The following is a 13,426-nucleotide window of genomic DNA, read 5'->3' on the forward strand; positions in this document are numbered from 1 at the left end:
TTGTGTGTGTCCTGCGGTGGGTTGGCACCCTGCCTGGGTTTGTTTCCTGCCTTGTGTCCTGTGTTGGCTGGGATTGGCTCCAGCAGACCCCCGTGACCCTGTGTTTGGATTCAGTGGGTTGGAAAATGGATGGATGATTCTTTACGTCAACAATTCCCATGTTCTTCTGCTCACGTTTGATCTGGAATTATAACATATTAAATAATAATTAATCTGACACATAGGAATAGTTTATAGTTAATCTAAATGGTAGAGCTGGCCCTGTTCATTAGCATAAAAAGCTGTTAAGACTACAAAATGACTTAATACCATCTTCAGTATTCTCATTGCTTAAGGAATCGCTTTGAATAAGCACCATATTATTCACTGTAGCTTTTTCACAAATTTCAGGAAAAAATTGAAAAACTGACTGTAATTAATATAGCACCTTGAGCATGGGAAAGCCACTATATAAATAAAATGTATTATTATTATTATAACAACAATTAGTAGAAGAGTAACCATAATTAAGAGTCCTCTAGAACATCCAGGTAACGCGTGCAACCAGCTGGTGAGCCCCTGATTGTTGCTTTTTTCATAAAGGAATAGAGGATTCTTCACGTCATCCAAAGTATGACAATTGTGGTCAGCTTGTGGTGATGTGTGGCAGTCAATGCACATTCTAATAATGGTTTGGTGGTATGAATTATTATATGTGTGAGTCGTCTTTTAGCTGCTTTGACTACATTTCTCTACTTGATCAAGGGTGTCGTCATTTCCCAGTTTCTTTAGAATGCTGCATACGCAAGGGTCAGAGTTCCTGCAAATATATGCAAGCTTTCATCAAGTTATATATATATATATATATATATATATATATATATATATATATATATATATATATATATATATATATATATATATATATATAGTATATACAGTATATAGGTAAAGTTTGGACACACACTCGTCATTCAATGTGTTTTCTTTATTTTCATGACCATTTACATTGGTAGATTTCAAAACTATGAATGAACACATGTGGAGTTATACTTAACAGGTGAATAACTGAAAACATGTTTTATATTCTAGTTTCTTCAAAATAGCCACCCTTTGCTCTGATTACTGCTTTGACATTTGGCATTCTCTCGATGAGCTTCAACAGGTAGTCACCTGAAATGGTTCTGTTGAAGCTCATCGAGAGAATGCCAAGAGTGTGCAGAGCAAAGGGTTGCTATTTTGAAGAAACTAGAATATAAAACATGTTTTCAGTTATTTCACCTTTTTTTTGTTAAGTACATAACTCCACATGTGTTCATTCATAGTTTGGTAAATGTAAATAGTCATGAAAATAAAGACAACACATTGAATGAGGAGGTGTGTCCAAACTTTTGGCCTGTACTGTACATACTAGTGGGTTCTGCCCCCGCCCGCTTCGCTCGCCAACCCCTGGACCAGCGCTATGTGCTTGCCACTTTGTGGCTCTGCTCCTCGCGTATGGGGAAGTGGATGTGCAATATAAAAAGATTGTTATTTTCATGGGAATTGTTACATATGCATAATAGACTATTTTACATTACAGTGTGTAATTAATCATAGTAAAAAATAGTAAAACGTAATAAATTGAAAGAAAATTATGTTTCATGTTGCGTTCGAGGTATTCATTGCATTACACGTTTTCATTCTGTTTGTCTTTGAAATTAACACGCAAAGAATTTTTAAACTTACACTTTTACAGTAAACCTTCAGTAAAAACAATTTTTGAGATAACTTTTAATCAATATCGCTTTGAATTTTGATTCCGTGTTTGGACTTACATCGTGACAACGCATTGTATAACTGCCCGTGAGTGAATTTCGTTTCTTTCTCTCTAATAAATAAAACAACTTCTTTGAATGTTTATACCTGTGATTTGTCAACTGTCATAGCAAAAGCTATTCTAACAGGAAACTGTAAACGTTTTAATAAGAATGGCATATCAAATTCTCCTTTGGTGTCTAATGTTATAACCCTGAAGATGTACTACATTACCTTAATTGTCACCTGGTAAAATTTTACATGTCAGAATTGTTTGACCAATTTTCAATACAACTAATCTTGTCCTATTGCATAGCCCATCACTCATGAATAAATTCCGCAATAACATTACGATACATCATTATTTCTACAGTAATTCATGCGGTTGAAGGCCAGACGGTGTTAGTGGTTGTAGATATTCTTCACGATATTGTAAGTTGAAGTTTTCATCTTCCACACCATCACCACCAACTGTTTCAGTAGAGTCTATTGGTATGAATTTAACCAATTTGCCGTGTAACCAATCGACAATTTTTGCGTTAATTCATTTGACTTCATTGTTTCTTGGTGCTAGGATTGCCCGTGTACTCATTTCTTCTGTTGATAACCCTTCATGATGAAATGCTTCAATAAGATTTGGATATAATACGTCTTCTTTTATTAGGAATTTAAAGTGAGGAAAACGTAAAAATTTATAAGAGCTGAGAGCGCAGGAACAGTGTCTGACAAAAGCATTCACATGAATGAGCGGTGAGAGGACCGCGGGTGTGGGCCGTGAACCGGAAATGGTTGAGGGGAGGGCGAGACTTGAAAAAATCTCTTGGCAATAGACTTGTCTCAAGATTTTTTTTAGTTCCTCTGTGTTACAAGACCAGTCCAACTGGTCACTGATGTGGACTTCCAAGTACTTGTAGGAAGGTACCACCTCTACCTCCACTCCCTGAATAGTCACCGGGCACAGAGGCTCTTTAGTGTAGTGAAAGGCAGTAATCAGTTCCTTGGTTTTTTATCACATTGCATACATAAATGGCTAACACGGTACATCACTCTACTGCTACTTGAAACTATATATGAAATTGACAGGTTTTAAACTTTTGATGAAAGAGATTTGGTGACATTTCATTGTCATAGGTTGGAAAGATAAAGAGGTGGTTTTATAGGCTAAAGGGGCGTGGAAATGCAAGTAGAAAGTTTTAGTCTTTACAATATCGCTCACAGTGTCGAGACAAATAGCCCAAAATGGGGAGTCAGGAATACCCCAACTGGGCAACAGTTGGTGTGTTTACATGTGCTTCAATCACACAATAATTCACAGGAACCTGCATGTCTAAAATGTCCGGTAAGCCCTTTTTCCATTACGAGAAATCAGGTTACTGCGAAACCTGATTAAACAGAGGTAGACTTCTCCACGAATAAATTGATGGGTCTTGTTCAAAAAGCGGATGCAAAAAGCAGATGCCAGTTAGACTGGCCTACCCCTACTAAACCCCTGAAGTTAAGGTTCATGGGGGTAAGGCCAGGTACACCAGGGTCCCTAATCTTAACATTTAGATGAGGTGCCTAATCTTAAAGTTAACCTGGTGTATACTTTTGCTTTTTGAACAAGAGCTAAATTGATTATACCAGTCGCATCTTTCTTGATTATGAGACAATGTAAACTCTTAATCGGGTTACTGTTAAGGATTTTGTAATCTGCGCATGTCCGCTGTACTCTGTCAGTGTGCGCATGCATTTCACTAGGCATTGGTGGAAGTGTCCACGAAATACATTTGCAAATCCTTTTCCTAGCTGTGAAATAATCGGTCTCAATAAAATCGCCAAACTGAATGCACCTCGAGAGCTGCTGGGTAGCACCTTAAACATGCCCTGCCTCACGTAGTTCGAGAACCTTTTAAAGTAACGAGTAACCTAACAATAATAATCTTATTGCAGTAAAAAAAATACCTGCGTTATTATCATTTCAGCAGCACTGCGTGTAAGGCAGGAAGCACATGGACTGGTATGGTGGTCCTTTGCAAGGCTCAATCGCAAAGCCAAGAAGAAAGGAAAATAAAGCATCAATTTGACCCTGCATTTATATATATAAAAAAAATATCACAGGCGTCACTCTTTATTTTCGGATTCACAGTGACCTGACGGTTACGTTTAACTCTTTTTAAAGCAGTTTAATGGCGTCGTAGCGTTTTGACAAAGGAGAAACTCCAGAAGATTATTTGCGCATATAAAGGCGGATTATTAAGAAACCAGCTTTCTGCCTTAACCATGCTATTCATTTTAACCCGATTATGCGCGTGTGCATGTAAACGCTTTTATGTGTATCAGTTTCCCACAGCGACTGCCCCCTAGCTGTCAATAACGTCCAACTCAAATTTTGATTGGTCTTTTATTTAACGGTGTCACACAGATTCGGGTCCGGCGTGTCCCCCGATCATTTCCGCCGCTGTCTGCACCCGGCAGTACGCCGAGTTTGTCTCCACAAACATAATCGGATTCCGACGGAGAGATTGTTAACTTCCTACGTCTCCATACTGGGGTACGTAGTTTAATTCTTGATATATATCTGTGACTGCTCTAATGTCATTTTGATAAGTTAGCTGAGTGGAAGGCCGTGAAGAGCGGCCCGTCTTAATGAATTTGAACATAACCCAGTTTGGTGGGCTCCCGCTGCAGGAGCGAGGTGATGGTAGGCCGCGTCGACGGTGTCTTAGCGATGTAGCAAAAGAAACACGAAAGACGTGTCGTGTAAGGCATTGAAATTAGTTGTTTGAACGAAAGGTAATAAAAAAAGCATATGTTAAAATTGCTTTGTTTGCATTTGCTAGTTGACGGATTACGTAAGCGGAACAAAAAGTAAAGCCGACCGCCTGCCTTGGTCAGTTTTTGTATCTTAAGTTGATTTGCTGGCAGGCCTGGTGGTTAAGGAGTTCAAATGTAAAGCGTAACGACCCCCTTTGACTTTTTAGACAGGCGCTTCAGTTGTCTGTTCTCACGATGTAGAAATATGACAACCATGGCAGATTCCGTGCAACATTGATACAACTAATACTTGTGCTTGCTGTTTATGGTCGCTGCCAGCACTTCTTATTGTTTATATTACTCCATATCACGTAGTTCCCCGTTTACACAATTTTATAAATATTTTTTTAACAGTTTTGACCTTCTGTTAAATTAGTCGCTGTGTCCTCAGATTATTTGTGTTCATTAGTCGCTGTGTCCTCAGATTATTTGTGTTCAGGTTCTCGCAACTGTAAGTCCATTTAGCACAGATTTTATAGCGCAGTGGTACTTTAATGGGGGTGTGTGCGCGTGCGTGCTTGGGGTTTGGCCGGTTTAGACCACTTTTTTGGAATTCGTTTCCATTTAGTCAAACTTACCCTACAGAGCAGGGCTTCACAAGTTCAGCTCTTGGGTACCACTGAGAATGCAGGTCTTGATTTTAACCTGGTTCCCAAATAAAAGGTTAATTATTGCTTCTGAATGATCTTATTGTTTAATCAGTGTTTTTTCGCCCTCGCGTTGCATTCAGGAATATGTGCTAGCGTAATTTGCATAAGAAAAATGCAGAAATTTGCACTTTTTGCCATATCTTTAAATGTTAAACAGGTTATGATGAAAGATGGTTAATTCACCTTTTAATTGTATCCAAATACTGTACTGACATTAGTGATGGGCAGTGCCGAGACGGGTGCAACTGACACTAAGTAGTAAAGGGAAGTGACTGCCTTAATAAAAATAAAAACACCTACGAGCTAATTAAGAAAAGGCTTAAATGATGAAAACGTAAAAAAGAGCAAAACCTTGAAAAATCAAGAAGCACTCCACAACGAATAGTGCTGTCTCCTTTTTCTCTTCACTCTGTGAACTCCAGAATACACCGTATATACTCGTGTATAAGTCGGGCCTTAAAACCCAATAAATCGATAATAAAATCAGACCCCGACTTATACGCCCGTTTAAAAATACGACTCTTAATTGCCTCCTCCAATCTCGCACCAGTTTCTGAGATGAATTTTGTTGCAGCAGCGCAGTTACCAATTTCTTTGACCACATCAGCAACTTTTAATTTAAAACCAGCTTCATCTTCTGATCTAACGCTCCATCGTAGATAAGGGATGTTCTTATGATAAAGGTGTGTGAGGATATGAGATACAAAAAAACACAAAATGGTGCAGACGTCGCTTGGGAATAGTTTGGGTATTACTGTGTCGTCAACGTAGGCACAATACATAGAAAAAAGGCAGTGTGCTCTGTGGTTTCTCTCTTTGGTGGGCATTAGCATTGACTTATATGACCAACATTCTAAAATACTGGAAATTATACGGTAAAATCAAGTCCCGACTTATCCGCGAGGAAAACTTGAACACAAGTATTTACGGTAAATACAATAATGGGCCATGTCACTTTCAGAAATTCTGAGATGATTCTACACTTATTGGCAGGGCTGTGGAGTTGGCACACCAAACCTCCTAGTTTGATGCCACAATTTATGGTTCCTTCGACTACCCTTTTTGTATTTGGACTAAAACAGTATGTTGCAATACAACTTATTTCTTGCATTGCGCGCATCACTAAGTGCATGCACAGAGCACTGTGAACAATACTTAGTTAAAAACACAAGTACAGTAATCCCTCCTCGATCGGGGGGTTGCGTTCCAGAACCCCCCGCGATAGATGAAAATCTGCGAACTAGAAACCATATGTTTGTGTAGTTATTTTTATATATTTAAGCCCTTATAAACTCTCCCACACTGTTAACATTATTAGAGCCCTCTAGACATGAAATAACACCCTTTAGTCAAAACTTTAAACTGTGCTCCATGACAAGACAGAGATGACAGTTCTTTCTCACAATTAAAAGAATGCAAATAGATCTTCTTCTCTTCAGGAGCAGAGAACGTCAGAGAGAGAGCAAGATTAAAGCAAACCATCCAAAAATCAATAAGTGTGCTTTTGGAAACACCGCGATAGAGCGGCATTTCTTAGAGGTGCGTCCGTATCCACTAGGCAAACAGCACCTCTGCTCACAGCCCCTCCGTCAGGCGCAGAGAATGTCAGAGAGGGTGAGAGAGAGGCAGAGACAAGCAAACAATCGAGCACCGCACGGGATGCATATCCTATAGCATTGAGGAGTTTTAGTTAATATGTAATACGTGCTCTGATTGGGTAGCTTCTAAGCCATCCGCCAATAGCTTCCCTTCTATGAAATCAACAGGGCAAACAAACTGAGGAAGTGTGTAGCATAAATTAAAAGACCCATTGTCCAGAAATCCGCGAACCAGCGAAAAATCTGTGATATATATTTAGATGTGCTTACATTTAAAATTCGCGAAAGTCGAAGTGCGATATAGCGAGGGATTACTGTATATTGCAGATTTGTTAAAACACTCAACAAACAAGGTCGAAACCGATTAAACAGAAATGGAAACCACCATTATCTGTCCATTGATTGATTAATGAACTGTGCCCAGTTAACAGCTGTGGAGATTAAAATTGACAAAAGAGAAAGTCAAAAATAAAGTCAGAGTCCAATCCTGGAGACCTTGACCTTATGGCTGCGTACCCACCCACGAGTTTGCGGATTCTGTGTTCGCTGTCCAGTCTGATGAGATTTTCCATCCAGTGACTCCAATTGTCCTTAATCTGTCTTGCCTGAATGGTGATCTGAAATCCATAGAGCAGTGACACAAAGAGTTACATTTACTATGTTGACTGAAAAAATCGGGAGTAGTCTCACCTAGACTTTCTCGTGTACTCAGATAGTATAAAAATATAATCATTGTCTATATGTACATTAAAGATCCATCTACAACAAATCAAATTAATATATCGAACAATTACTATAAAAGTAAAGTTGAATAAATCGGACTCTGCAGCTGCATGATTGAAAAAGTGCCATTTCCGGTTAGCGGAAATAGCTCAAAAGTTGATAGAAATCTATGTTTTGAACCTAATACTTGTATGCAAAATTTGGTTGATCTAAGTGAAAGTGAACTCTAGATATCACGTTTACATACACACACCGACATAATTCCAAAAATGATATTTTTTGCCCTCGGGGAGGTCTTAAACGACGACACTTCATCAAAATCTCGAAATTAAATTTTTGGATGATTACAATACTTTCCCTACGAGAAAGTAAATTGGACTCTGAGATCTAAAACATCAAGATTTATCAAAATCTTGAGGTTGAATTTTTGGATGATAACAATACTTTCCCTATACTTTGTATATGAGAAAGTAAAAACACACAACATACATTTCATCTCTGCCATATTCTGTATTTTATTAAAGAAGTTACAAACATTGATTAATGTTACATAGACGAAAAAAGAAAATTAAAAAGCTTTTATTCGTTTGAAATGGCTAGTTGGTAAAATAGTTGAATTAGTATAGGGGTGGTATGGTGGCAAGGTGGTAGCGCTGCTGCCTCGCAGTTAGGACACCTGGGTTCGCTTCCTGGGTCCTCCCTGCTTGGCCTTTCCATGTTCTTCCCGTGTCTGCGTGGGTTTCCTCCCACAGTCCAAAGACATGCAGGTTAGGTGCATTGGTGATTCTAAATTGTGCTTGGTGTGTGGGTGTGTGCCCTGCCTGGGGATTTGTTCCTGCCTTGCGCCCTGTGTTGGCTGGGATTGGCTCCAGCAGACCCCTGTGTTAGGATATAGTGGATTGGATAATGGATGGATGAATTAGTATATGTGAAATTGGAAATTTTAACACATTGTATTACAATTTCTTTTAGTCAGAGTCAGTATACTTTTACCAACTCTGACACCAGTAACATAATTGCTTGTAACTCGACGATGACAATTCCATAGCCATGTTTATGAGGTTTATTGATAAAGGAGGAGAGAGATGGAAAAGTGTTTTTTTTTTCATTTTTCTTGGTGTTCAAAGAATTGTTTAGAATGTAACATCAGCAAAACGAAGGACTTGGTTAATGATTTTAACAGCAGCCAAGGAACCGATAACTTCCAGTGACTATGCAGGCAGTGGATGTGGAAGTGGTGCACTCCAAGTATTTGGGAGTTCACAACAATGATTGGCGTGACTGGTCTTGTAACACAGAGGAACTGTACAAGAAAGAGCAGAGCTGACTCTCTTCTTAGAAGACTACACTCCTTTAATGTGGGTATTGATATCACTTACATGTTCTATAACAGTGATGGCCAGTGCGATTTTCTATGCTTTTTTGTGGGTAACATCACTTCAGGAGAGACCCGCCGAATCAGCAAGCTGATTTAAAAGGGCAGACTCAGTTATGAGAGATACTCTTGACCTATGGAAGGGAGTAGAGGAGGAGAGAATGAAGACAAAACTGATGGCCATTATATCCATTGCTACTCATCCTGACACACTTAACACTGAGGACTTTCAGCCAATGAATTATTTAGCAGAAGTGTTTTGAGAAGTGCTATTGGGTGGTGCTTCAAGTTTGACAATATGCCTGTGTAATGCCTCCTTGAGACTATAACTGCTTGTTCTGGTGTGTATTTGATAGAGGTTTGTTTTTTGTCCTAACTTGGGGGCTTCGCTCGCCCAACCCCTGCCTGCGCTACTTCACGTCTCTGCCGCTTGCAAACAACAAAACTTTTAATTCTTGTGGATAGGCCTCTTCATTGGGAAGAAATGCTACTTTTTCTTGATGGCAACACGAATTAGACAGTCGTCTACAAGTCTCCGACTTAAAGTTGCCTGTTCAAATGAGCACTAGGAATGTATCTATACTAATAAAAGTCAAAGCCCTCACTGACTCATCACTAATTCTCCAACTTCCCGTGTAGGTAGAAGGTTGAAATTTGGCAGGCTCATTCCTTACAGCTTACTTACAAAAATTAAGCAGGTTTCATTTTGAAATTCTATGAATAGCGATCGACAATGTCCGCCATGTTGAACTTCTTATTTATGGCCCCATCTTCACGAAATTTGGTAGGCGGCTTCCCTGTGCTAATTGAAACCGATGTACGCACTTATTTCGGTGCTATGACGCCACTGTCTGCCGCCGTATTGAACTTTCCAATGGTCTTTAAGAACTTTGGTATGCGGGTTCCCAAAGCTAACTGAATCCTACTTACGTACATATATACGTCCGTCGCCTGCAGTTCAGTTGCCGTGTGAGGCGGCGTTGGATCCCCCATCCCCACGCCTCCCACGTAGTTGGCTGCCTGCCTATATAAGGCCGTCTGTTGTTCCAGTCTCTTCATTCCCTTGTTTGCTTTGCCACGGTATACACATCTCCCTGCTGATAACTGCAGCCTTTTTATTTAATCCATGGCCTTTCCGCTGTTTTATTGTTCGTTTATTACGATTATAGTTATTGTGTAGGTATTTTAGACTTACTTTACATTGTTCAAGTACCCATTTCCTTTATCGTTCCAACCGTACCCCCATTAACATGTCTATCGAGGTGATCACCATCGATCAAAGAACTGTCACTTACCGAGTGGTTTCCATGCCCCGAGATGGCACCTACCTTTTCCATTCTCTGTGTTACATATTGCACGGCCATATCAGGCTCACTCTTGATATCCAGAGGAACATTGTGTCTTATGTATTGAATGACTGGGACAGGTTCAGGGTGTGGACTGATGACGGTACAGGAGATAATTATTCTTCTATACACAGGAGCACTAGAAGAGTGAAATGCTTAAGCCCTTCACCTATGGTTCTGCATGTGAGTTGATGGCTGCCGCTGAATTGTTCGGTTGTCGCTTTCAAGTGTACCGAACTGGCCAAATATTTTACACCTTTGGTGAACCGCCAATGCCTCTTAGGCCGGAGTTATACTTCACGCGACGCATGCTGCAGCAGACGCTCCTGCTACGCAAGCGTTGTAGTGTTCATACTTGCGCATGTACTTTACGTAAATCTGTAGGAATCCACCAGGTGGCAGTGCGAGATATTATCACGGTGATAACATGTTTGGCTTCTCTGTGTTGTGAATTGCCTAGAACACCTATTAAATTCTGATGACCCCTTACCACAATATCTCTGAAAAGGATGTTTATTGATTAAATCCATCAATCCAGGGATGTCTCCATTCCAGCAAGCATTGGGCACGAGTGAGAAACAGTCCCTTGACGAGGCCTCAGCTCATCGCAAAGTGAATACAAGCACACACATACACTAGCGTCATTTTAGCGGCACCAAATCCCCAAATCTGCATATCTTTAAAAGGAAACTGGAGCACAGTGTGGAATACAAGTAGGAAATGCCAGCAGCATAACTCCCTGCGAGACAGCAGTGCTATCGCTCCACCACCGTGACACCCCTATATGTGTAATTAACAGTATTCATTATTTAAACGAAATTATATGTAAAATGTAACATACACACTTTAATGCATTTCATCATGAAAGTGATATCAAGTATAAATCTAAATATTCTAAATGTGCAGAGAGTTGGAATATCATACATTTAATTTGTTCTGTGTGGCGATCTATTGCTGCTGTCAGGTCCAAGAAGCTCGTAGCGATTAAAAACTGGGATGACGTTTACGACCGTCTGCTTCAATGATAAAGTAAACTACGAGGTTAAAGTGGACATTTCGAGATTAAAGCCGAAATTTCCACTTTAATCACAAAATACACGTTTTCACCGTGTCCTTTTTTTTTCTCAGTGGCTCAAATATAACGCTGTACATTATGTTGCTGTTGTTAAGTTGCAAAAATAAAAAGACGGCACAAAAGATGATATGTGAGACTTTTAAAATGTATCGTGTCATTACGTTCGGGAACTATCTACATGCGACAGAAAGCCTCTATGCCGATCCTACGGGATGGATGCTTCGATGTGGTGAAGCAAAATGCCGACATACAGATGCATTCGTGGTGCTTTTATATTCAAGCGTTGCATATTCCCGAACGTAATGACACGATACATTTTAAGTCTCACATACCATCTTTTGTGCTGTCTATTTTTTTGTAACTTCACTTCGGCAACATAATGTATAGCGTTGTATTTGAGGCACTGAGATAAAAATAAAAGACGGTGAAAACGGCTTTAATCTCGAAATGTCCACTTTAACCTCGTAGTTTACTTTATTATTAAAGCAGACCATCGTAAACGTCATCCCAGTTTTTAATCGCTACAAGCTTCTTGGACCTGACAGCAGGTAAAGTAAAAAAATAAAAAATAGACGGCACAAATGGTATGTGAGACTTTTAAAATGTATCGTGTCATTACGATCGGAAATATGCGATGCTTGAATATAAAAGCACCACGAATGCATCTGTATGTCGGCATTTTGCTTCCCCACATCGAACCATTCATCAAACAGCAAAGCGCGCACAACGACCCCCGTAGGATCTCCATAGAGGCTTTCTGTCACATGTAGATAGTAAACAGAGACTCTGACGTCACACTCCAACTTTTAGCACACTGCGCCCCCCGACTTTTTGCTGGTACTGCAACTCGCACGCGTCACGTTAATTTCTGAGGACCTGCTCAGAGGACGCGTGGAAGCCATGATGCGGGCGCGTACGCGTTCTGAGCGTGAAGTATAAATCGCCCCTAAAACATCTTAGATTCACAGGTGACAATTTGATAAAAATTTTAAGGCAGTACTTCGCCGCTGCGAAGCGCGGGTATTTTGCTAGTCAGTAATAATTCTCAAATAAGAAAATGCATTTAGTCCTTGATGTGCGGTGAAGTAAATACCATCCTTTTCCATCCCCAATTGTGTATGAACATTTGACTGCTTTGCCTCGAAATCACATTTTTCATAATATCTATATCAAATATCAGATTTAAAATTGAACAGATACTCTGTTATTGGCACTCTATTACTGGATTGCATGCAGCGCACACTTTTCTGACTGGCTGTGTGATTGTACCCTGCAAAGGACCAGCTTACCTTTCACTTTGTTTACTTCTTTTTTTGCACCCAGTGTTGCCGCAACAATCGCAGGCACCCTGTGACCCTAAGCTGGGAAATTTAAATATACCCCACCGCACATGCAGGAATTAAAGTACATCTATAACTTTTATTGCAGTTTTTATCACTCAATTGTGCTATTCATGTGCTTAAACTCTACCTTACTAGAGGTCTCTAGATGAGTTTGCACCAACAGCAGCAGGCAATATTTATGAAATAGCTCACTGATGATTATTTCTTGAGTGGTCTAAAGATGCTTCTGTAAATATTATGAAGACACTATCACATATCACTATACTTAACATGCTTATTGACACTCGTGTGTAATCCTGGAATTTTTCTTCATTGAGAGTCCAGAATTGTTCTCTCTCTTTGCTGCAGAACTGAGTGAACCCCGTATCGGATGACACCTCCTCTCCAGTACTGTGCATTAAAAACTCTAAAGTCACAGAAGACATTCTGGAGATACAGTAATCCCATTACAACACTAGAACACCTCACAAACCCACAAGATGGTAAAAGGAGATGGTTTCAACCATATTTTCCTTGCCAAATGTTTCTTTGGAAAATGCTTGGAAATACAGTCCCGATCAAAAGTTTAAGACCACTTGAAAAATGGCAAAAAATCATATTTTGCATGGTTGGATCTTAACAAGGTTCCAAGTAGAGCTTCAACATGCAACAAGAAGAAATGGGAGTGAGACAAAACATTTTTTGAGCATGCAATTTAATGAAAATAATGATTAAACTGAAACAGGCTGTTTTACAGCTGATCAA

At 39.7% G+C, this 13,426-nt stretch overlaps 1 protein-coding gene across 2 annotated transcripts in view; it reads left to right on the forward strand.

Moving 5' to 3' along the window:
- Window positions 1–4,205: 4,205 nt before the first annotated feature.
- Window positions 4,206–13,426, forward strand: part of phrf1 (PHD and ring finger domains 1) — a 116,776-nt gene continuing 107,555 nt past the window's right edge. For both annotated transcript variants that reach the window (XM_039744469.1, XM_039744477.1), the window contains exon 1: window positions 4,206–4,309. The gene's annotated coding sequence lies outside the window, so the exon portion shown is untranslated. The remainder of the gene's footprint in view (window positions 4,310–13,426) is intronic.

Source organism: Polypterus senegalus, chromosome 1, assembly GCF_016835505.1.
Source record: "Polypterus senegalus isolate Bchr_013 chromosome 1, ASM1683550v1, whole genome shotgun sequence".
NCBI classification, from domain to species: domain Eukaryota; kingdom Metazoa; phylum Chordata; class Cladistia; order Polypteriformes; family Polypteridae; genus Polypterus; species Polypterus senegalus.